The 23,136-nt window shown below is 38.4% G+C and overlaps 1 long non-coding RNA gene across 1 annotated transcript; it reads right to left on the minus strand.

Moving 5' to 3' along the window:
• Positions 1-14,983: 14,983 nt before the first annotated feature.
• On the minus strand, positions 14,984-16,306 carry LOC132151332 (uncharacterized). The gene is made up of 3 exons (XR_009436384.1): positions 16,257-16,306; positions 15,442-15,475; positions 14,984-15,075 (listed from the first exon to the last, which is right to left on the minus strand). It is a non-coding gene; the product is annotated as an uncharacterized LOC132151332 (long non-coding RNA).
• Between the last annotated feature and the right edge of the window lie 6,830 nt (positions 16,307-23,136).

Consider the following 23,136-nt stretch of genomic DNA (forward strand, 5'->3'; position numbering starts at 1 on the left):
TGTTTGGGACGTTTCCGTCCACTGGGAGGGTAAAGTTGAGTCTTATTTTGGCCACAACATTCTCTGTGTTTGAGCTAATGGAATGATTTTTGGTGACAAATCTTATTTTGACCCATATTTTGGGAAAATGCAAAAAAAATGAAATTTTTCAAAAACTCAACGGTACACTCCGGGCAAATTCACTACCCTTTCACTATGTTTGTGGATGAAAACATCCACTAAATTAAACTGCTGTAAAAATGTATCAGATAAATATTTTTTTTTTCATTTGTTTTGCATAAATCTATTAATCAACCTCAGTCCTGATCAAAACTACCAAATGTTAAAAAAAAATCCAAGATTTTAACTCTTTAATTACCAAGTTCATAAATGATGTCACTGATTTGGGGAAAAAAAAAACACAAAATTACATATTTTCAATATAAAAAGTGATTTTGGACTGGATATTTTTTTACCTTTTATCACAGTCTTGGGCATGTGAAAGATTAGTAGCAACATTGGCTTTGATGCATTGTTAGTTTTTGTGCAGCATTAGATTTTAATTTTTTCTCCCTGATTTGTTGTTGGTGGCTGTTTTTGCCCAAATGACTTCCATTATAATGACATTTTTTTGATTGCAAAGCCATGACACCATATAATCATGCATTCCTGATTGTTTGTGGTTTTCCCTTTTGGGAAGAGGTAAAATTTGTTATTTTTACAGTTGATCACTAGGTGGGACCATTAAGCCTTTAGATAGGCCTGTGCAAAAAAAAAGGCTTAGTTTCTGGCTTGTATATGGAGTTATATGGAGTATAACTGCAAATTATAGTGTGTGTGTGTGTGTGTGTGTGTGAGAGAGAGAGAGAGAGAGAGAGAGAGAGAGAGATGGTGTGAGAGAGACCTTTGTGCACTTACCTTGATGTATCTGAAAAAATCCAAATATGCACCTCATGCTCTCAGAACTACATGGAGTCAACAATAAAAAAAGAAGTGTGTTTATGCACCTGCTGCCTTTTGAAAAAAAAAAAAAAAAGATGGCGCCAGCGTGTTGCACTGCTAGCCGTTGTTTCCTTAGGATTTCAATTTGTGTTTTGTTAGTAATGTGCTTTATCCGTGTTGAGATATGTGCGCTTTAGCACTTTTGGATATTCAAGCCTCGTAAAATGCTGTGGGTTGCCGGCATTATCAGCATGATTCTGACGGGCACAGTTTCAACTTCCCTAAGCTCCTATGGTCCATACCACCAGAGCTATCTCGTCTGTACTGCGGCTTAATCTTTAAAAAGAAGCGGCAAAAAAAGACGGGGAAAGCACAGCGGGAGGCTAGTGAAGAACGTGAGAAACGCACGCGAAATCTGAGAAGGGTCTGTCTGCAGATTGCTTGACAGGGGCGTAACTTGAAGTGGGCGTAACTTGATGAAAGAGGCGTAACTTGAAGTTGTCCAAATCACACAGAACCACGCGAGATGTCAAAATGAGATTTTGTCGGGCTGCGTTCGAAACAGCATACCCTTTAATGGGCTAGTTGCATATCTCCACCATCTTGGATTTCCGGTCTTGCGAGTGTGTGCTTTGATACTTCTGGTTGTGCTAAACGCCAGTGCAGAGAACCGGAGAATTCCAAATATTACCTTCTATATATGTTTACAGGATTTATAATATCACTTCAAATGCAAATAAGATTTACACTGCTATTATTACTATTCTATAAATGTTAACTGAGCCAGTGCATTTGAAACTGTGTATGTTTGGGTCCGGTGAATGAATTAAATACACTTATGTTCCTTACTGTTCACGAAATGAAAATTGAACTCATGGTGTGTACATACAGATACATACAGTACTTTACTACATTGATTATTATATTTTGTTTAATGAAATATTCACCTTGTGAGACATGGGCTGTGATTTATCTTCACATTTCTCAATTGTGCACATACATTAGTTTGTTTCATCATCATTTTCACAATATATTGTATTATCTGACATAGCAACTTTGCGTCAAACATTTTGAAATGAAAAAAACTGGCTGTAAAATATTACAACTAATACATGAATAATTGGAATATTTGTTTTATCTGAAGAATTCGTAACAAAATACATGCGCTGCTTATTGACATAATTATTTATGCTGCAGATTATCTGTATCTGTTTGCATTCATGTGTGTTTTTATCAATGTTTATCTGTTTTGTAAAATATCTGCAGCAGATATTTTACAAAACAGATAAACATTGATAAAAACACACAAGAATGCAAACAGCGATCTTATAATTATTGCAAACCTACCATAATAGCATTACGTTAAATTGTACACAGTTATAAACTGTTATCAAATAAAGTTAACAAAACATACATACTTTATCAGAAATATCTGTCTGTCTCGTTTGACAGTCAGAAACCTTATGATCTTATAGATAACAGTCAGAACAAAATCAGCTCTCCGAAAATGTAAAGTATTGCATATTTGAGTGGTTTGTGTTTGAATAATAAAATCCATGTGGACTGATTAACCTGATGCTGACGCTGATCCGCATGATCAACAGAAGAATAAAGCAATCTCCGTGTTGTATCTTGATGAATTACCACACAGAGGTGCGCAAAAATGTAGGGAGGATGTTTCCTCGTGTCTTTGATATACCACTATTCGCTATTAAATTTGAAAAAAATTAATTATATCCATCTAGCCAAGTTTCGTATGTACGTTTCCCTATAGTAAATGCGAGCGTCGCAGGACCGGAAATAAGTATGCACACACTCGCGTCGCTGAAGCTCACCGGCGCCATCTTGTGCACCTAGCCCATTAGGCACTTAATTTCAATAAGTACTAAATTAACGAGCGCTAAAAGAGTACATACTCTACATACAGCCTATGAATGCAATTTGTATATCATCAGCCACTATGTTGATCATGTGACCTACAAAGTTAAAACAAGCACAAAAACTTAAAATATATAAGTGACAGGTTTAATTAATGTATTTGTAAGTATCTTGATAATGAATACATTGATGTTTTTGAAGAAACGGCTGCCTTTTTATTTTGTGATTGTAGTATAGCCAATAGGCCTACTCAAGTCAAGTCACCTTTATCTATATAGCGCTTTAAACAAAATACATTGCGTCAAAGCAACTGAACAACATTCACTAGGAAACCAGTGTGTCAATAATGCAAAATGATAGTTAAAGGCAGTTCATCATTGAATTCAGTGATGTCATCTCTGTTCAGTTAATAGTGTCTGTGCATTTATTTGCAATCAAGTCAACGATATCGCTGTAGATGAAGTGACCCCAACTAAGCAAGCCAGAAGCGACAGCGGCAAGGAACCGAAACTCCATCAGTGACAGAATGGAGAAAAAAACCTTGGGAGAAACCAGGTTCAGTTGGGGGGCCAGTTCTCCTCTGACCAGACGAAACCAGTAGCTCAATTCCAGGCTGCAGCAAAGTCAGATTGTGCAGAAGAATCATCTGTTTCCTGTGGTCTTGTCCTGGTGGTCCTCTGAGACAAGGTCTTTTCTAGGTGCTTATCCACCATCTGGTCTGGATACGTACTGGATCCGGGTGACTGCAGTGACCCTCTGATCTGGATACAGACTGGATCTGGTGGCTACGGTGACCTCGGAATAAGAGAGAAACAGACAAATATTAGCATAGATGCCATTCTTCTAATGATGTAGCAAGTACATAGGGTGTTATGGGAAGTGTTTCCGGTTCCGGTTTACCTAATTAATGCAGCCTAAAAATCCTTTAACGGATTTGGATATTAAAAGCATATTAGTATGTTATGTGTAACCCAGGTTAAAGAGATGGGTCTTTAATCTAGATTTAAACTGCAAGAGTGTGTCTGCCACCCGAACAATGTTAGGTTATTCCAGAGTTTAGGCGCCAAATAGGAAAAGGATCTGCCGCCCGCAGTTGATTTTCATATTCTAGGTATTATCAAATTGCCTGAGTTCTGAGAACGTAGCAGACGTAGAGGATTATAATGTAAAAGGAGCTCATTCAAATACTGAGGTGCAAAACCATTCAGGGCTTTATAAGTAATAAGCAATATTTTAAAATCTATACGATGTTTGATAGGGAGCCAGTGCAGTGTTGACAGGACCGGGCTAATATGGTCATACTTTCTGGTTCTAGTAAGAACTCTTGCTGCTGCATTTTGGACTAGCTGTAGTTTGTTTACTAAGCGTGCAGAACAACCACCCAATAAAGCATTACAATAATCTAACCTTGAGGTCATAAATGCATGGATTAACATTTCTGCATTTGACATTGAGAGCATAGGCTGTAATTTAGATATATTTTTGAGATGGAAAAATGCAGTTTTACAAATGCTAGAAACGTGGCTTTCTAAGGAAAGATTGCGATCAAATAGCAAACCTAGGTTCCTAACTGATGACAAAGAATTGACAGAGCAACCATCAAGTCTTAGATAGTGTTCTAGGTTATTACAAGCAGAGTTTTAAGGTCCTATAATTAACAAAAATGTTTCAGAATTTAGCAGCAAGAAATTACTCGTCATCCAGTTTTTTATATCGACTATGCATTCCATTCGTTTTTCAAATTGGTGTGTTTCACCGAGCTGCGAAGAAATATAGAGCTGAGTATCATCAGCATAACAGTGAAAGCTAACACCATGTTTCCTGATGATATCTCCCAAGGGTAACATATAAAGCGTGAAGAGTAGCGGCCCTGCCACAGAGCCTTGAGGTACTCCATACTGCACTTGTGATCGATATGATACATCTTCATTCACTGTTACGAACTGATGGCGGTCATATAAGTACGATTTAAACCATGCTAATGCACTTCCATTGATGCCAACAAAGTGTTCAAGTCTATGCAAAAGAATGTTGTGGTCAATTGTGTCAAATGCAGCACTAAGATCCAATAAAACTAATAGAGAGATACACCCACGATCAGATGATAAGAGCAGATCATTTGTAACTCTAAGGAGAGCAGTCTCAGTACTATGATACGGTCTAAATCCTGACTGGAAATCCTCACATATACCATTTTTCTCTAAGAAGGAATATAATTGTGAGGATACCACCTTTTCTAGTATCTTGGACCGAAAAGGGAGATTCGAGATTGGTCTATAATTAACTAGTTCTTTGGGGTCAAGTTGTGGTTTTTTGATGAGAGGCTTAATAACAGCCAGTTTGAAGGTTTTGGGGACATATCCTAATGACAATGAGGAATTAATAATAGTCAGAAGAGGATCTATGACTTCTGGAAGCACCTCTTTTAGGAGCTTAGATGGTATAGGGTCTAACATACATGTTGTTGGTTTAGATGATTTAACAAGTTTATACAATTCTTCCTCTCCTATAGTAGAGAATGAGTGGAACTGTTCCTCAGGGGGTCTATAGTGCACTGTCTGATGCGATACTGTAACTGACGGCTGTATGGTTGCAATTTTATCTCTAATAGTATCGATTTTAGAAGTAAAGTAGTTCATAAAGTCATTACTGCTGTGATGTTGGGAAATGTCAACACTTGTTGAGGCTTTATTTTTCGTTAATTTAGCCACTGTATTGAATAAATACCTGGGGTTATGTTTGTTTTCTTCTAAAAGAGAAGAAAAGTAATCGGATCTAGCAGTTTTTAATGCTTTTCTGTAGGATAGATTACTTTCCCGCCAAGCAATACGAAATACCTCTAGTTTTGTTTTCCTCCAGCTGCGCTCCATTTTTCGGGCTGCTCTCTTTAGGGTGCGAGTATGCTCATTATACCATGGTGTCAAACTGTTTTCCTTAACCTTTCTTAAGCGTAAAGGAGCAACTGTATTTAAAGTGCTAGAAAAGAGAGAGTCCATAGTTTCTGTTACATCATCAAGTTGTTCTGAGGTTTTGGATATGCTAAGGAATTTGGATACATCAGGAAGATAACTTAAAAAGCAGTATTTTGTGGTAGAAGTGATGGTTCTTCCATACTTGTAACAAGAAGTAGAATTTACAATTTTGGCTATATGAAGTTTGCACAGAACTAAATAATGATCTGGTAAATGGACTGCATTTATATAGCGTTTTCCACAGACCACATGGCCATCCAAAGCACTTTACAATTTGCCTCACATTCACCCATTCATTCATACACCGACTGCGGTGTCAGCCATTCAAGGCGCCATCCAGCTCGTCGGTAGCAGCTGGGGTTAGGTGTCCTGCTCAAGGACACCTCGACACTTGGTCAGGTGGAGCCGGGGATTGAACCACCAACCTTCCGATTTGTAGGCAACCTACATGAACCCCTGAGCCACTGCTGAGATATCATCACTTGGCTGAATAATTTCAGGTCCTGAAACGTGTTGTCTAACCCCAATAGAGTTCAGAATGTCTATAAATGCTGATCCCAATGCATCTTTTTCATTTTCAACATGGATATTAAAATCACCAACTATTAAAACTTTATCTGCAGCCAGAACTATCTCGGATGTAAAATCACCAAACTCTTTAATAAAGTCTGTATGGGGCCCTGGTGGCCTGTATACAGTAGCCAGTACAAACATAACAGGGGATTTATCATTAACATTTGTTTCTCTGGATAATGTTATATGAAGCACCATTACTTCAAACGAGTTATACTTGAAGCCTGCCCTCTGAGAAATCCTGAAAACATTGTTATAAATTGAAGCAACACCTCCCCCTTTGCCTTTTAGACGCGGCTCATGTTTATAACAGTAATCTTGGGGGGTGGACTCATTTAAAATAATGTAATCATCAGGTTTTAGCCAGGTTTTTGTCAAACAGAGTACATCTATATTATGATCAGTGATCATATTATTTACAAAAAGTGTTTTCGTAGAAAGGGATCTGATATTCAATAAGCCAAGCTTTATCATTTGTTTATCCATATTGCATCTGTTTTTTATTTGTTGAACCTCAATTAAATTGTTAATCTTAACTTGGTTTGGACATTTTTTGTATTTTCTAGTTTGGGGAACAGACACAGTCTCTATAGTGTGATATCTAGGTGAAAGAGTCTCTATGTGCTGAGAATTAGCTGACCTCTGTGACGTGAGGCAGCTAGCAGATGGTCGGTTTAGCCAGTCTGTCTGCTTCCTGACCTGGGCCCCAGTTAGTCAAGTATAAACTCTAAGACTATTTGCCATATTTCTAGAGAGAAGAGTTGCACCACCCCAGGAGGGATGAAGACCATCTCTTTTCAACAGGTCAGGTCTATTCAATTCAATTCAATTCAAGTTTATTTGTATAGCGCTTTTTACAATACAAATCGTTACAAAGCAACTTTACAGAAAATTATGTTTCTACAATATTTAGTAGTAGCTAGTAGTTTGTGCACGTTTGACAGGATTTTAGAAAAAATAAAAAATAATAATAATAATACAAGACGTAGTCAGCTAGACGATGAACTATCAATATTATTAATTAATAGTTATCATATGATGCAGTCACACATGTAGCAATAATTATTTAGTTCTGTTGTTGATTCAAGGTTAGGATCATCTGGGGTCCTCTGAGGGTCAGCATCATCTCTTCTCAGGTGTTCTGGATCCAGACTGGAGCTTGTGTAAATCCTAGCCGTGGCAAAACATAGAAACAAAATAGAGACATCATTAGCATAGCTGATGTTCCAACAAAGTAAAATTAGTTTAACACAAGCTAAAGAATAAAAATGCACATTTGATCAGATGCAACTACACTCACAATTTAAAAGATAAATTTTTCATATGCTTGGCGAAAGAGATGTGTTTTTAATCTAGATTTAAACAGAGAGAGTGTGTCTGAACCCCGAACATTATCAGGAAGGCTATTCCAGAGTATCTAATATTTATGAGCCCAAACTTTAAAAACTGTTTTTGTTCATTTACTTTACATTTTTCTGGTTTAATTACGATAAGATTTTTTTTAGATCCTACATTATATTTTGACCTCACTATTCGAGGAACAGACACATTCTTAATAGTTTTTACAGTGAAAGTACTTTTATCATTTAAGCGGGTGGAACAAAACTTTACCTTCGGCTAACGTAGCACTTACATGTCGGACGATGGGGTCTCCGATGATCACAGCGTCGCGTCCTGTCTCGCGGAGGGGAGCGAAGCAGTTCCGTATGGAGATGTCGAAGGCAGGAGGGGGAGAAGTCGTCGCCCGAGACCCGGCTCGCGTCCTCCGCTGTGGATGCACCCAGGGTCCGTGGTGTCCCGGCGTCGCAGTGAAGGACATCTGGGAAGATCGCGTCCTGGGTGCACCGGGCCTGTGCAGAGAAACACACGGAGTAGACGTGGTGGGACTGTTAGCAGCACGTGGTATACTTACCCCGGACTTGTGAGCGTCAGCCCGGGATGATTCCAGCGCGGCTCTCCGCTCTCTCAGCTGGGCCTGCCTCACCTCCAGGTCGCGAATCTGCTTTCCCACGGCCTCGAGCTCGAGCTGCACAGAGTGGAGACATTCATCCGCCATTAAAGCACGTAACAGTGAGTACAGCAGTGGTAATGTGTGTGAATAGAGTATTAGCAATGTAAGCGCAGTTAGCTGCAACCACGCTTGCTGATGCTAACGGGCTAAAAGCTAATAGTGGACCCGGGAGATCAAAATAAAACTAGTGATAGCGAGGCGCTCTGATTGTTTTTGTTGCAGAATACAATAGAGGATATATTCACACGTTATATAAACGGAAACGATGATGTATAAAATTGATTTTTGAGTTAAAAATAGTCAATGAAAAGAATATAGTGACGGAGCTCAAACGCAGTACAGCCGCCAACAACAAACAGGAAGTGACGAAGTGTCTGCCCCAAAAGCTCGTCCAATTGTTGATTGCCTACTGTGGATTTTAATTTTTTATATTTTTAACTCCACTAATGTGATCAAGTGTTATCCTTAAAGCATTTTTTTCATTATTAGAAAACCCAAAATCGTTATCTCTTGAATATTTTTCTCAATTATTTTACGTGAAAAATGGTTTTGTATAGTATCTCATACTATGATGAACACATAAATTTTTTTATTTACTGTTTTATGGCGTTATGATTGTTTATTGTCAGATACAACCGTCTTACCGTGATCTTTTATGTAATTATTTGGCAATAATAATAAAAAAGAGGGTCAGGTGCACAAACACCTCAAAACGACTCTGCAATATCTGCATTTTCTTTTGTGACATAGCTATGTCACCTAGTGACCAACGTTACATAAAATAAATCAGGTCCCAGCCACAGAAACAAAACAGACAGTCAATGTGCGGATACAACAAATAGTCTTTATTGGGACAGCAAGCACTAACTAGAAATAGTGTTACGTAGGGGGAAGAGTTCACTAAAATGATGTCTCTGAAGCCGTCTGGAAAGAGGCTAAGGTTCGGTGGCTTCACGACAGTTCGCTCCAGCGGTCCTCCCTCCAAAAAGTCAAGCGGACACGTCCAGAAGGTCACGGCAGTCGTCCGACCCCAAAGGGAAACGTTACGGTACTCTCGGCGGCAAACAGCAAACGCTGAGGGAGATTCCGGTGTAACCAGAGCAGTCTTCACAGCAAAACTGGGCCCAGGGATCCAAGGTGGATAATCCAGAGGCTAGAAGGGAGCACCACGAATGACCACCAACATCACAGATAGCGGGTCACACTTACACTGTAGTACGATAAAATATAATTACGGCCCTTCAGGCAGCATTAGAGAGCGTTGAGGGAGGTTCGAGGATTAGAGAGCGTTGAGGGAGGTTCGAGGATAGCCACAGTCTTCAGGACAATGCCAACCACTGGAACCATAAGACAGGTATTGCTGAGGCTAAAAGCAAACGACCACAATGAACACCAACACCACAGAAAATGGACACACATTCACAATGTGTGGTAATAAAATATATTTACGGCCAGTGTTGGGGAGTAACTAGTTACATGTAACGGCGTTACGTAATTTAATTACAAAATTATTGTAACTGTAATTAGTTACAGTTACTACGAAAAAATGAGTAATTAAATTACAGTTACTTATGAAATTTTTAACGATTACAAAGGGGATTACATTTGAATATTTACACACATCCACATACAGATTTAACTGATTTCTTTCCCAAATTGCACTGACTATTCTGAGACATACCGCCCTAATAATTTCCGGGATGCGGAAATACAGTCTGTTTCGTAGAATCCAGTCATAAAAACGAAATGCATAACGCGGACGGAATATGCCACATTTTGGATGACTAAATCAAAAGTAGGTCAGTACACTTGAATCAAAACATGACATGGACTAGTGTCTGTGAATATAAAGCCCCAAAAATGCAATATATGACTTGCACATTCTGCCTGTCTGTGGAAATCAGGCGCGGACTGGACACCGGGAGAACCGGGACAATTCCCGGTGGCCTGGCAGCCGATTTTGCCCCACTATTTAATATCATTATTGTATACTAAAGCGATCAAGTGTTAGTCATGACTCGCGCGCTCTCCGCGCCTCCGCCAAACGGTTTGGATCAGACTCAGAGTAATCAATGCGAGAGAGAGAGAGAATGAATGAGAGAATGAGAGAGAGAGAGAGAGAGAGAGAGAGAGAGAGAGAGAGAGAGAGAATGAATGAATGAATGAGAGAATGAGAATAGAGTGGACAGCTGGAGCAGAGAAGCAGAACTACTGTTCAGGGTTTCAGGTCAGTTTCATCTGTAAAGATGCTTTTTTGTCTTTGTTTTTTTATTTATTTAATCAAGCAGCAGCACGTTGCTCATCAGTCATCACTCAAAATACTATATAAAGGACATCATTATTATCTGTTCTAATGTTACAGTAGTAATTTAGCTGAAAAAAATTCAAATTTTTTTATAGGTTTAGGGGGAGCTACAACAGACAACAACACAACCCTTACGAAAATTTACATTTTAATATTTAACTATAAATCCAGAGAAAATGGTTACTATTGTTTAACTGTGGTAACCAAAAATGTAAAATTATTTTACAAATGTATTTATTTAAAAATAAATACAAATCCATTTGCAAAAAAACAAAAACAAAACAATGTTATTTTACTTTTATATAGGCTAATAAAAGCATTGTTAATTTTTGTAAGGGAAAAACATGACTCGTGTACAGTATTAGGATTTTTCTTTAAAGATATTATAGTATTGTAGAGTATTGTATTGTAAAGTATAGTTTTGTTCAATCTTGAGTATTAAAGTCATGAGAGAGATGGATAACAGGGCAAAATAAAGAGACTGAAGAGAAAAATGGAAGTGAACGTGCAGTTCAGGAGAGAACTTTAAATTATTTTGCATGTCCCCAAATTAAAGATTTAAACCTTTTTTTATGTCAGGTCCATACAAAAAAATAGTTTTGTCCATGAATTTGTTTGTATGAGTTAGAATTTTTCAGAATTTTTTTCCCAGTCCGCCCCTCCTGTAAATTAATGGCAAAGACATTGTTTCATTTACTACACATTGGCCTACTGAAGCTCACAGTGTTTTCAACCTCTGCCATCTCAATATAGGAGTACACGAGCACATAAACATAATTTCTAGAACTGCAAAGTACAAACTGCAATACAAAGAGACAGCAGTTTAAAAAAAACACCAATGTTTCAGGAGTTTAGTACACAGAATACGTCACATGCTTATTAGATAACTGTATTTAAGTTGATGTATATGCTTTCATTTATTATTCTTTAATTTTCACAAATTTAGAAAAGTAATCAAAAAGTACTCAAAAGTAATTAGTTACATTACTTTAATAAAGTAATTGAAAAAGTTACACTACTATTACATTTTAAACAGGGTAACTTTTAATCTGTAACCTATTACATTTCCAAAGTAACCTTCCCAACACTGTTTATGGCCCTTTAGGCAACATTAGAGAGCGTTGAGAAAATCCAGCTGCAGTATACCGGTGGTCAAACAGAGATGCCTGGGAACTTGGGCTTCGTGTACAGAGCAGGGAAGTGCATAGAACACAAAATGACAGCAGCCACCAAGCAAGGCTCCTCTCTGTTTCAAAGAGTCAGTTTTTATCTCCTTCAAACTAGGCATGGCCAGCTGTTAGAGAATTAGTCACTAATTGCCATTATCAGCAGCAATGCAGAGGCAATAATAAAGTTACTCAAATCACAGGAAGTGTCGTCCAAATATGGGCAAAAAGGTGGAGCATGGTGACAAGTTCTAATGAATTAATTAAGTCACATTAGCAGGGAGGAAGCACAGTCCAAATATGGGCAGAATAATAAAACAGGAAGCGGGTTGCCAGGTTTGTCCATTAATAGGTGTCTATAAAGAGTCAAGCAGGGCAGATTAAGAAATAGAAACCCACTACAAATTTGATGCAAATGCACAGTAAATAACCACTACAATTCAGAGTGCCAATATATTAATGCACACAGTAAACACCATCACACATGACACTGCACAAAATAAGGCCCAAATGTCTCTCATCAAAAACAAACAAAATACTGAGTCAACTCGTGACAGCTATACATGAATATATACTAGTTAAACAAATGCAGTCGATGTGAATACATAAATTTTCAGTCAAGCAATTAATACATGAATGAATAAAATATTTATATTTTATTTACTGACAACAAAAAAACATGTCTAAGTGATTAACATAATGTATAAAAGTTAGCATCACAATAAATGCATACATGTACAAGTCAACAACACATGAAACAAAGCTTCATTCAACCTAAATGTTCTAACAAACATGTATTTACAAATGGTGAACCCAACATCCTCCTGCCATCTGAACACAGCTGATACAGTTCTGCTGCTGCACTTCACAATCTCACTCTTTTCAATAGGGATGTCGTTGAGCAACAGGATGAGGAAGACCTTGATGACGGCTCTCTGAACCACACAACCTTGAACAGGGTTCCCACTCTTTTTCAGAGATCATTTTCCAGGACTTTTCCAGGACATTTCAAATTTCATGATGATGGGAATAAAATATAAGGATCACATATTCACAGCCTAAAGTAATATATTCCTCTCTCCTCTCTTAAAAAAAGCATACAATTTATGTAAAAGGCATTATAAAAAAAATAGTTTGCTAAAAGCATCTGTCCCAAACAGACTAAACATCAAATAAATGTCTGTCCAAAATATTTACTGCATTAAGCTCCACAGTAACCTTGTGATTTTTTTTTACTGTTTGAGTTGGCTCAAACTCTCTTGCAACTTTTCCAAGCTTTGTTTAAGAGCTGTTAACTCCTCACTTTTGTCTGCGACAGTTTTTCGATAGGCATTTGATTTTGTCAGTTAGGTGAAGTCATGCTTTCTCTCTGCCCTGACGGCCATTTCATCTGCCTCTTTCTGCATGGTTTCAATGCTTGGTTTTCGAAACTTGTCCAGCCTGGAAGTGTAAGCAAAATTTTGGAATTCTGCTTTATGGTGTGTGTAGACGTGTATTAATAACATTTTGTACTGTGCAAAAACCTCATCACACTGAGGTGCAGTGTACCAACCAGCATTGAGCAAAACTTGCAAGAGTTTTTGAAACATTTCTCTTTAATTATCTCTGTTTGCAACCATGATCACAGGGTCAAGGGAGCTCAAGTGCCACACAGCTGGGTACATTAGGGGACTTCTTGGTCAGAGGAGAACTGGCCCCCCAACTGAGCCTGGTTTCTCCCAAGGTTTTTTTCTCCATTCTGTCACCGATGGAGTTTCGGTTCCTTGCCGCCACTGGCTTGCTTAGTTGGGGTCACTTCATCTACAGCGATATCGCTGACTTGATTGCAAATAAATGCACAGACACTATTTAAACTGAACAGAGATGACATCACTGAATTCAATGATGAACTGCCTTTAACTATCATTTTGCATTATTGACACACTGTTTTCCTAATGAATGTTGTTCAGTTGCTTTGACGCAATGTATTTTGTTTAAAACGCTATATGAATAAAGGTGACTTGACTTCTCTCCATTAATTTCTTGCAAGTCATGGAAAGGAAGGAGACATCTTTTTTGAACAGCTGAATTTTTACAGGATGTTCCTTGTGTTAATGTTCCTTATTTAATAAAGAAAACCTCTAGTAATAATCTAGTGTTTTAATAAAATATCAACGAACAGTATATCACAATTGTATAAATAATGCAACAAATTTAATGTTTTAAAATAAATACAATTTAGAACAGAAAGAGGAAAGGTAAGATGCTTTAAAAATTAAACTATTACCACCAGCAGATGACAGCAAATAACAGTCTTAATGAGTGAATCATTGAATCATGAATGGGTCATGAATCGTTTCTCAAAGATTCAGTCGGCAAAGAAACGTCACTGTACTGTTTGTTGCTAAGAGAAACGTCTGTTGGAACTACTAGGTTGGTGAAACAGAGCAAACAGACAATAGTACCATAGCAAACGTGCCTTTATATATACGTTTATATAAGTACTATTATATACTACCGGCCTCCGCCTCATGTTCACAAGTCTGTGCTGCACTATGAACATGCAATTATCGCTGTGCATCGCGTCAGCATTTCATTTTCACTTCCTATATCGTTCATAAAACAGGTTTGGGAAATTTTGGTCTGATGTGTCATGGGGATGCAAGATGTTCCAACGATTCTAAATAAAATAGACTTAACAAATCGATAACCTTTTCTCAGGCAAATGCCGTCAGTCATGCTGTAATTCACCGTGCAGACCCCTTGCACATGCGTATCAAAATAATTACTTAACAATAATATTAACATGTAATTAAATATTACCTCCATACCAGTGAACATTTGCTGCAAACATTCGAGCACTTAATTTCTAGCACCTGAAAACCGGCAACACGAGACGGCGTCATACGTCACAGGGAGCTTAAAAAGCGTGAGCTCACGTGTCAAAACTCAGCATCCCTGAACAGAGCACTTTCTGTATTACGTTAATTGTTTCAACCAGTTGTCGGCCAATTCTTTAATGATCAAGAAATTTTAAAAATAATAATTTTCAAGGACAACAAGATTTTTTCCAGAACAATCTATGTTTTCTCTCATTTTCCATGTGTTTTCCAGGACTGGAAAATTGGTCATTAATATTCCAGGATTTCCAGGTTTTCCAGGACGCGTGGGAACCCTGTTGAAGTGAGAGCAGAAGAACACGTGCAGGACAATCTGACTGCTGTGTCTGCTCCAAACTTTCGTGTGCCTGCACCCCATGAGCACGACTACCTGAAAAACATTTACAAGTACTTTAGAGTTTACATTTAGAGTTTACAAGTACATGCATTAATTTCTTACTTTTGTAGTGGGCTAAACCACTGAAGTGGTTCAAATTTATAAATAAATTATACATTTATCCAAAGCTACTTACATTGCATTCAGACTAACAGTTTTTATCTAACGTGTTCCCTGGTATTCGAACTGAGGATGAAGACACCACAGCAGCATCTGGGACTCTCGATCATTTCCAGGATGATGCTGTGGTCTTCTCCATCCTCAGTGCACACACCAGTCTACAGACATTTTCATGTCCTACAAAAATACACATACACAATACAAAAAGTCATTACATTATTCTTTTGCTTCAGGTTTTACCTTTCCTTGCAGGTCCTGCTCCACCACAAAAGATCTGCAGCAAATGCACAGAAATCAAGAATAAGAAAAGAGCTGTAATAGTTGTTTAAAATTACATTAATTAAAATAAACTAAAACTTAAGAATTAAAATGTTTCATTTATTTTTGTAGTGCACTTATACAAATCCTTTGATGGCAGCATTCCTTCATCAGTCACTCTTAACCAGATATCTGTGATATGCTGCATTTACATGCTGAGTTAGTAACTGATGTAACTCGCTTTTTATCCAACACAAATGTTCCTTATATTATCAAATTGCAAATGGACAAATAAAATAGATAACTTATGTTTAGTTACATTACGTAGATTTGTTTGTTTACATGACTTACACTCATCTAAAGCAGTGTTGACAAAAGTAAATTATAAACAATATCACACACACATCAGTCAGATTCCTGTTTCATGTCTGTTAGATGTGCTCATCTACAATACTTATCAAACAATATCCTGTCAGATGATAAATAGACATTTGTATATATGGTTTATGTAGAGCCACTATTGAGCCGTGTACTTAATGGAGCTCCCCTGTTAGTTATGCATTATAAAACATGTTTACAGCAAAATTACAAATATGCTATATTATTTAGGTCACAGACAGGGTTTAGATTAAGACTGTGAAACCTGGGGATAGCGCCTTTAGACCTTTTGCTTATATGTTTCTTACTTTACGCCTTAGTTTTAATAAATTATTAACTCCAAAAACAATACCATGTATGAAAATGACTTATACACTTCAATTTAAATAATTATTTCGGGAAAAAAAATATATTCTCACCGTTGTCTCTCACAGCAAGCTGTCATATTCGTCTTCTTTCCAGTTTAACGGCGGTTGACATCCAGCTTGCATTACCGCCCTCTTCTGTTCCGGAGTGTAGATCAGATAATAAGTTTTCCTACTAAAACGTACAGTCGTGGCCAAAAGTTTTGAGAATTACATAAATATTGGAAATTGGAAAAGTTGCTGCTTAAGTTTTTATAATAGCAATTTGCATATACTCCAGAATGTTATGAAGAGTGATCAGATGAATTGCATAGTCCTTCTTTGCCATGAAAATTAACTTAATCCCAAAAAAACTTTCCACTGCATTTCATTGCTGTCATTAAAGGACCTGCTGAGATCATTTCAGTAATCGTCTTGTTAACTCAGGTGAGAATGTTGATGAGCACAAGGCTGGAGATCATTATTTCATGCTGATTGGGTTAGAATGGCAGACTTGACATGTTAAAAGAAGGGTGATGCTTGAAATCATTGTTCTTCCATTGTTAACCATGGTGACCTGCAAAGAAACGCGTGCAGCCATCATTGCGTTGCATAAAAATGGCTTCACAGGCAAGGATATTGTGGTTACTAAGATTGCACCTAAATCAACAATTTATAGGATCATCAAGAACTTCAAGGAAAGAGGTTCAATTCTTGTAAAGAAGGCTTCAGGGCGTCCAAGAAAGTCCAGCAAGCGCCAGGATCGTCTCCTAAAGAGGATTCAGCTGCGGGATCGGAGTGCCACCAGTGCAGAGCTTGCTCAGGAATGGCAGCAGGCAGGTGTGAGCGCATTTGCACGCACAGTGAGGCGAAGACTTTTGGAAGATGGCCTGGTGTCAAGAAGGGCAGCAAAGAAGCCACTTCTCTCCAAAAAAAAAACATCAGGGACAGATTGATCTTCTGCAGAAAGTATAGTGAATGGACTGCTGAGGACTGGGGCAAAGTCATATTCTCAGATGAAGCCCCTTTCCGATTGTTTGGGGCATCTGGAAAAAGGCTTGTCCGGAGAAGAAAAGGTGAGCGCTACCATCAGTCCTGTGTCATGCCAACAGTAAAGCATCCTGACACCATTCATGTGTGGGGTTGCTTCTCATCCAAGGGAGTGGGCTCACTCACAATTCTGCCCAAAAACACAGCCATGAATAAAGAATGGTACCAAAACTCCCAGATCCTCTGGTCGTGGCGGGGGTGTCGCCACACTTTTTAAGGACAGCTTCAAATGCACCTTAATTCCACTGGAGAAATTTACAAGCTTTATACTTCAGCTCTTTAAAGTGGAGCTATCATTCACAGTTTATTGTGCTCTTATTTATCGCCCTCCAAAGTATGACAAGGATTTCATCCAGGATTTCTCAGATTTTCTTTCTTTTATTGTGCCAACTGCTGATAATATTTTAATTCTCGGGGACTTTAACATTCATATTTGCTGCCCGTCTAAACCTTTAGTAAAGCAGTTTTCTGACCGTGTTGACTCTTTTAACTTAATACAGTCAGTATGTGATGCTAGTCACAGGCATGCTCATACCCTTGATTTAGTTCTGTCCTGGGGGTTATCTGTTAGTAATGTGTCTGTAGTTGACAATTGTATATCTGATCATAGTTCTGTTTTATTTCACTTTGATCTTCCATCTGTTATCTCAAAAAGCAAACCTGTAGTCCGTTGTGTCCGACCAGTAAATGAGACTACAGCAAATTGTTTTGCTGAGGCCTATGCGGCAAATTCAATGTCTTCTACCATTGAGGTATCTGGACCCTCTTTAGACACAGAGGAGTTGACTGCTGTTTTTAATTCTGTTTGCTTGGACATTTTGAATGATATTGCTCCACTTAGATATAAAAGGTATAAACCTCAGTCTCAGCCATGGTTGAACAATGAAATTTGTGGGTTTAGAAGGGCTTGTAGGAAGGCTGAACGCAGATGGAGGAGAGACCCATTGCAGATCTCTTATGAATTGCTAAAAGATACGCTTAGAACTTACCAGCATGCAGTCAAAGCTGCAAGAACAAAATACTTTTCAGACCTAATTAATAGAACGGCCCATTGCCCAAAAGTTTTGTTTAGCACAATAAACATTTTGCTAAACCCACCGCTAGCACCTTTGTTAGATTCCACTTTATATACTTGGAGGATTTCTTGAACTTTTTTGTAAGTAAGATTGAACATATTAGAAAAGATATTGTTCCCTCCAATTTTGTTCTGGAAGTCCCCATGTTAAGTTCTTTTGATCATGTCTCCCTTCCATTTCTTGCAAATTTAGTCAAGCATATAAAATCATCGTCCACTTCACTGGATGCCGTTCCTCCACAGTTTCTAAAAGCTGGGTTCAAAGCTATGGGCCCTAATATACTGTCAATTGTGAACAGCTCTCTATCTAAGGCCGGTGACACACTGGCTATGTGGTGTGAGCGTGGCGTTTCTGCTGCGTATCAGTTGCGTGGCGGCTGCTTCGCATTTTTTTTATCATACCGAGCCCCAACCTCCCACTGCATAATTAAGGGCGTGGCCACTTGAGTGACAGGTGGATTGCCGCTGCTGACACTGCCGTCGGTGACGCGCTGCCAAGATGGCGACGGCCCGCTCTGCAGTGTCTTTACCATACAGTCTATGGTCTTTACACACCAGAAGCGTGCCTGACGCGGCGGCGCTGCTGCTGCTGTAGGTGACATAGAGGGAGGCCACCGACAGACCAGGATCTTGTCTTCATGACAACAATATAAACTTTTTTTTACACACCTACAACTACGCCTACTGATAAAGGACACCGTCAAAACTTGACGGCAAAATATACTATGTTTGACAGGTGCAATATTTGAAAATCGATAATTATTTATTTTTTAAATTACATTTATATCTGAATTTATGTCAACCTAGACACTTTCAAACATCAAAATGTCATGAATTAATATGTATTCGTGTACAAAATGACAAACATATTTTCCTATTATATTTTGCCTGGAAACGCTTCCAACACGCTAGCGTGTCGCGTGAAAAATAGGCGTCGGTTCTATTTCTAGCATGCACGCGTTTTCCGCGCGGCTCGAGCTCAACTGAGACACGCTTCGCAGGCAGTCTGCAAGCTCTAACCTGTTTACTACCGTTCTTATCTAAAGTCAAAGAAAAAGTTGTTTTATCACAAATTACTCCTTTTTTATCTATTAATGCTCTTTTAGATGAATTTCAATCTGGTTTCAGAGCTGGTCACAGTGCAGAGACTGCTCTGATAAAAGTTTTGAATGATTTGTTTTTAGCATCTGACTCTGGGAGGGCTGTGGTTTTAATTATGTTAGATCTCAGTGCCGCATTTGACACTGTGGATCATTCAATTCTTTTAAAAAGGTTGGAGTGCGAGGTTGGGTTTAGGGGTACTGCTCTGAAATGGTTTCATTCATACCTTAAGGATAGAACATTCTGTTAATTTTGCAAATGTCTCTTCTTCTGTGGTTCCTTTAAAATATGGTCTCCCTCAGGGCTCTATTTATAGTCCTATATTGTTTTCTTTGTATAGCGCCCTTTGGGATCCATCTGTCATCATTATGACATCTTGTACCATATGTATGCAGATGACACACAGATTTATTTTCCCCTTAAAGTTGGAGATGAACAGTCTTTGCAATCTTTGTTACTCTGTCTGAATGAAATTAAAATTTGGCTCTCTAATAATTTTCTTCAGCTTAATGAAAGAAAATCTGAAATCATAATATTTGGGCCATCACATTTTAAAGAGTGCGTGGTCCTTTGGAGATGACTGAAGGACAATGTGAGAAATCTTGGGGTCATTATTGATAAACAGATTAATTCAGTTGTAAGAAGTAGTTTTTATCATCTTAAAATTATTGCTAAGCTTAAACCTTTTCTTAGTTTTAATGATTTGGAGACCATTGTTCATGCATTTATTTCTTTGCGACTGGACTACTGTAACTCCCTCTATGTAGGGATCAGCCACCGACAACTGTCACGTCTGCAGCTTGTACAGAATGCTGCAGCTAGACTTCTGACGGGCACCAAAAAAAGAGAGCACATCACTCCGGTGCTGCGTTCTCTTCACTGGTTGCCAGTCAAGTTTAGGATTGATTTCAAGATTTTACTGGTTGTTTTTAAAGCTTTACATAATTTGTCTCCAAACTATATTTCCAATCTTATAGAGCCCTACATTTCAGTTAGGAGTTTACGATCGTCAAATCAACTATTGCTAGTTACTCCTCAGTCCAAAAAGATGTCAAAAGGTGATTGTGCTTTCTCAGTAGCAGGCACAAAACTGTGGAACAATCTCCATCTTTATATTCGACAAGCTCCATCAGTGGAGGTCTTTAGGACTTATCTGTTTAGGTTGGCTTTTTAACTAGTTCTTGTTTAATTCTGTATTTTAAATTTTGTATGTCTACTTTGTTTTTATTTTACACTGTGAAGCACTTTGGGCAACAAAGTTGTGTTTAAATGTGCTATACAAATAAATTGAAGTTGAAATTGAAGTTTGATGGTGAAAAGTACGGATGGTCTATGTGTGAAATGCTCGTCTTTTCTTGATGGTAAAGCCAGTTTAAAACCTTAAAATCCTGTAAAAAAATCTTCTTTGCATCAAATTTATGAACAATGTATTATGAACCAAAATGCCATACCAACTTCAAATAAGCTGCAGCTCGCTGGAGGGGTCAAGCTGCATAATCATTTCTAAAACTTCAGTACAAGTCCAGCCCTTTCTCATGTTGCTTGCTGCTCTTCTCACCATTACATGACCAGCACGATGGCATGCAAGTGTTTAAAGAGTAACTAAACCCTAAACCAACTTTTTTTAGTTAATGATCTATAAGAATGGGGCTTTATTAGTGCTGTTCATTGATTCGAGTAACTTTTTTGACATTTGAGTATAAAGTGTTTTAATTCTACAATATATGGTGTAAACCGTGTGAGTGCTGCCCTCTTAAGGTTGAACGGTGGCTACTGCAGTTGATTTTTCCTATTGGATGTTGCGGTGGCAAGTGACGTAAGCGATGGCAGGTGACGTAAGCAGTTTCCAGCTCACCACGCCCCTTGGTACGAGCTACCACGCCCTTGGCAGTATAAAACCATCAAAATCACTGTAGTGAGTCAGGAGCTGGAATTGCGAGTATTGGTAACGACCAGGATAGACTAATATAGCATCTATTTAGCATAGCAATTATATAGTTATTTAGATCTTCGAGTTAGCGTAGATTTATCTGCATTTAGTACAGTGGTCAGGATGGTACGGAGGTGTATTGCTGGTTACGACAGCACTGCTGGACTGCATAGTTTACCAGCAGACTTTAAAATTAAGCGCCAGTGGTTGCATGCATTTGGCCTGGAAGACCGCAAGTTCCCGCCTAGAGCTTGAGTGTGCAAACTGCGTTTTACATGGGATTGCTTCTCCAACGCAATGGAGGTGGAAATGGGCTTCTCCACACAGGTCCCGCTAAAAAGCGACGCGGTGCGGGAGTTAAGACCGCAGTTTGAGGCAGCGGCTCGAATTGATATGAACAGACACCTCGACATCCTCCACTTCAGGTAAAAGTGGGGGAGAAAAGTCCTCTACTTCAAATGATCGCTCTGTTGCAAAGCTACTTGCGTCATTACAGTCACTCTCCATTTTAGCGTCTCTGACAGCAGCAGTCAATCAATCCGTCACTGCGAGTCTCAGGATCACGCCGCACTCGCTCAGCCCCGCCCTAGGTTCATCCCCTCTATCTCCGCTGTGATCTGCCCACTTTTCAGCATTTTTCAAATATTGTCAGTGGGTGGAGTCAGGCTCTGAGCAAGGGTTTAGTTACACTTTAAATCGCTTTTGTTTAGTCTTACTTATCACCACCATTAAAAGGCAACAGGTGCATAAATACACTTTTGTTTACTCCATGTAGTTCTGAGAGCGGAGGTGTACATTTTGATACATTTTTACAACAGTTTAATAGAGAGGATGTTTTCATCCCGAACATAACGAAATGGTAGTGAATTTGAACAATGCACAAGGGTTAAGCAGATATAATTCTTTTGTTCAGATCAAAATGTTATGACACTGAATGTCACAATTGTAAACTGTAACTGAACTTTTAAAGCATGGTCTAAAATATATATGGTCTTTTTATAAAATACATTTTATACGTATTATACATTTACCTAAAGGATCCTGCAAGCACTTTAATTTTCCCCCTTCACTTACACTGCAGAAAAAGTTGTTCAATAACGTTGAATGTTACAGGGACTGATTAATGAAGTGTTCTGGTTAAACCATTTTTATTTATTAATTGCTAAGGTTTGCTTATGGTGGTGTGTTCTTAATGACAGCTTTCTTTACAATACATACTATTCCTTAAATAAGAAATATCCCAATATATATCGCCTTCTTATAGTATCGCAATGTATCACAACATACTTTATCGCAACCCTGGTATCATGATACGTATCGTATAGCCGGATTCTTGGCAATACACAGCCCTACTTTATAATAGCACAAAATATATAATTTTATTATTTTTCTTTTAAATAAACAAAACCTGAAGAGGTAAATTTTTTAAGACCCAGAAACCCTGTATTTGGGTGGAGAGAGGAGTATTTGAGTTGCACACAGAACACAACTGAACTTCCAAACTTTCAACTGACACACAGTTAATTTCTCTGTCACTATATATTACTGAAACCACACATGAAAACATCAGTGGCTCTCTCTCACTGTATGACATAACAGACTACTAGCTGTCCTGTCCTGTTCACTTCACACAGCGTGGGTTTGCCAAGAATGCAGTTGTGAGTTCTAAAAATTTGCTGGTGTGAGCTCAGTTAAAGAATGCGGTCGTCATGCCTGAAAATAACTGTACTGTGTGTGAACGTAACCATATTAAGGACTTAAATACAGGACTGATAACTTTTTTCTGCTGCTGTGTGAAC

Source organism: Carassius carassius, chromosome 10 (genome assembly GCF_963082965.1).
Source record: "Carassius carassius chromosome 10, fCarCar2.1, whole genome shotgun sequence".
NCBI lineage: Eukaryota > Metazoa > Chordata > Actinopteri > Cypriniformes > Cyprinidae > Carassius > Carassius carassius.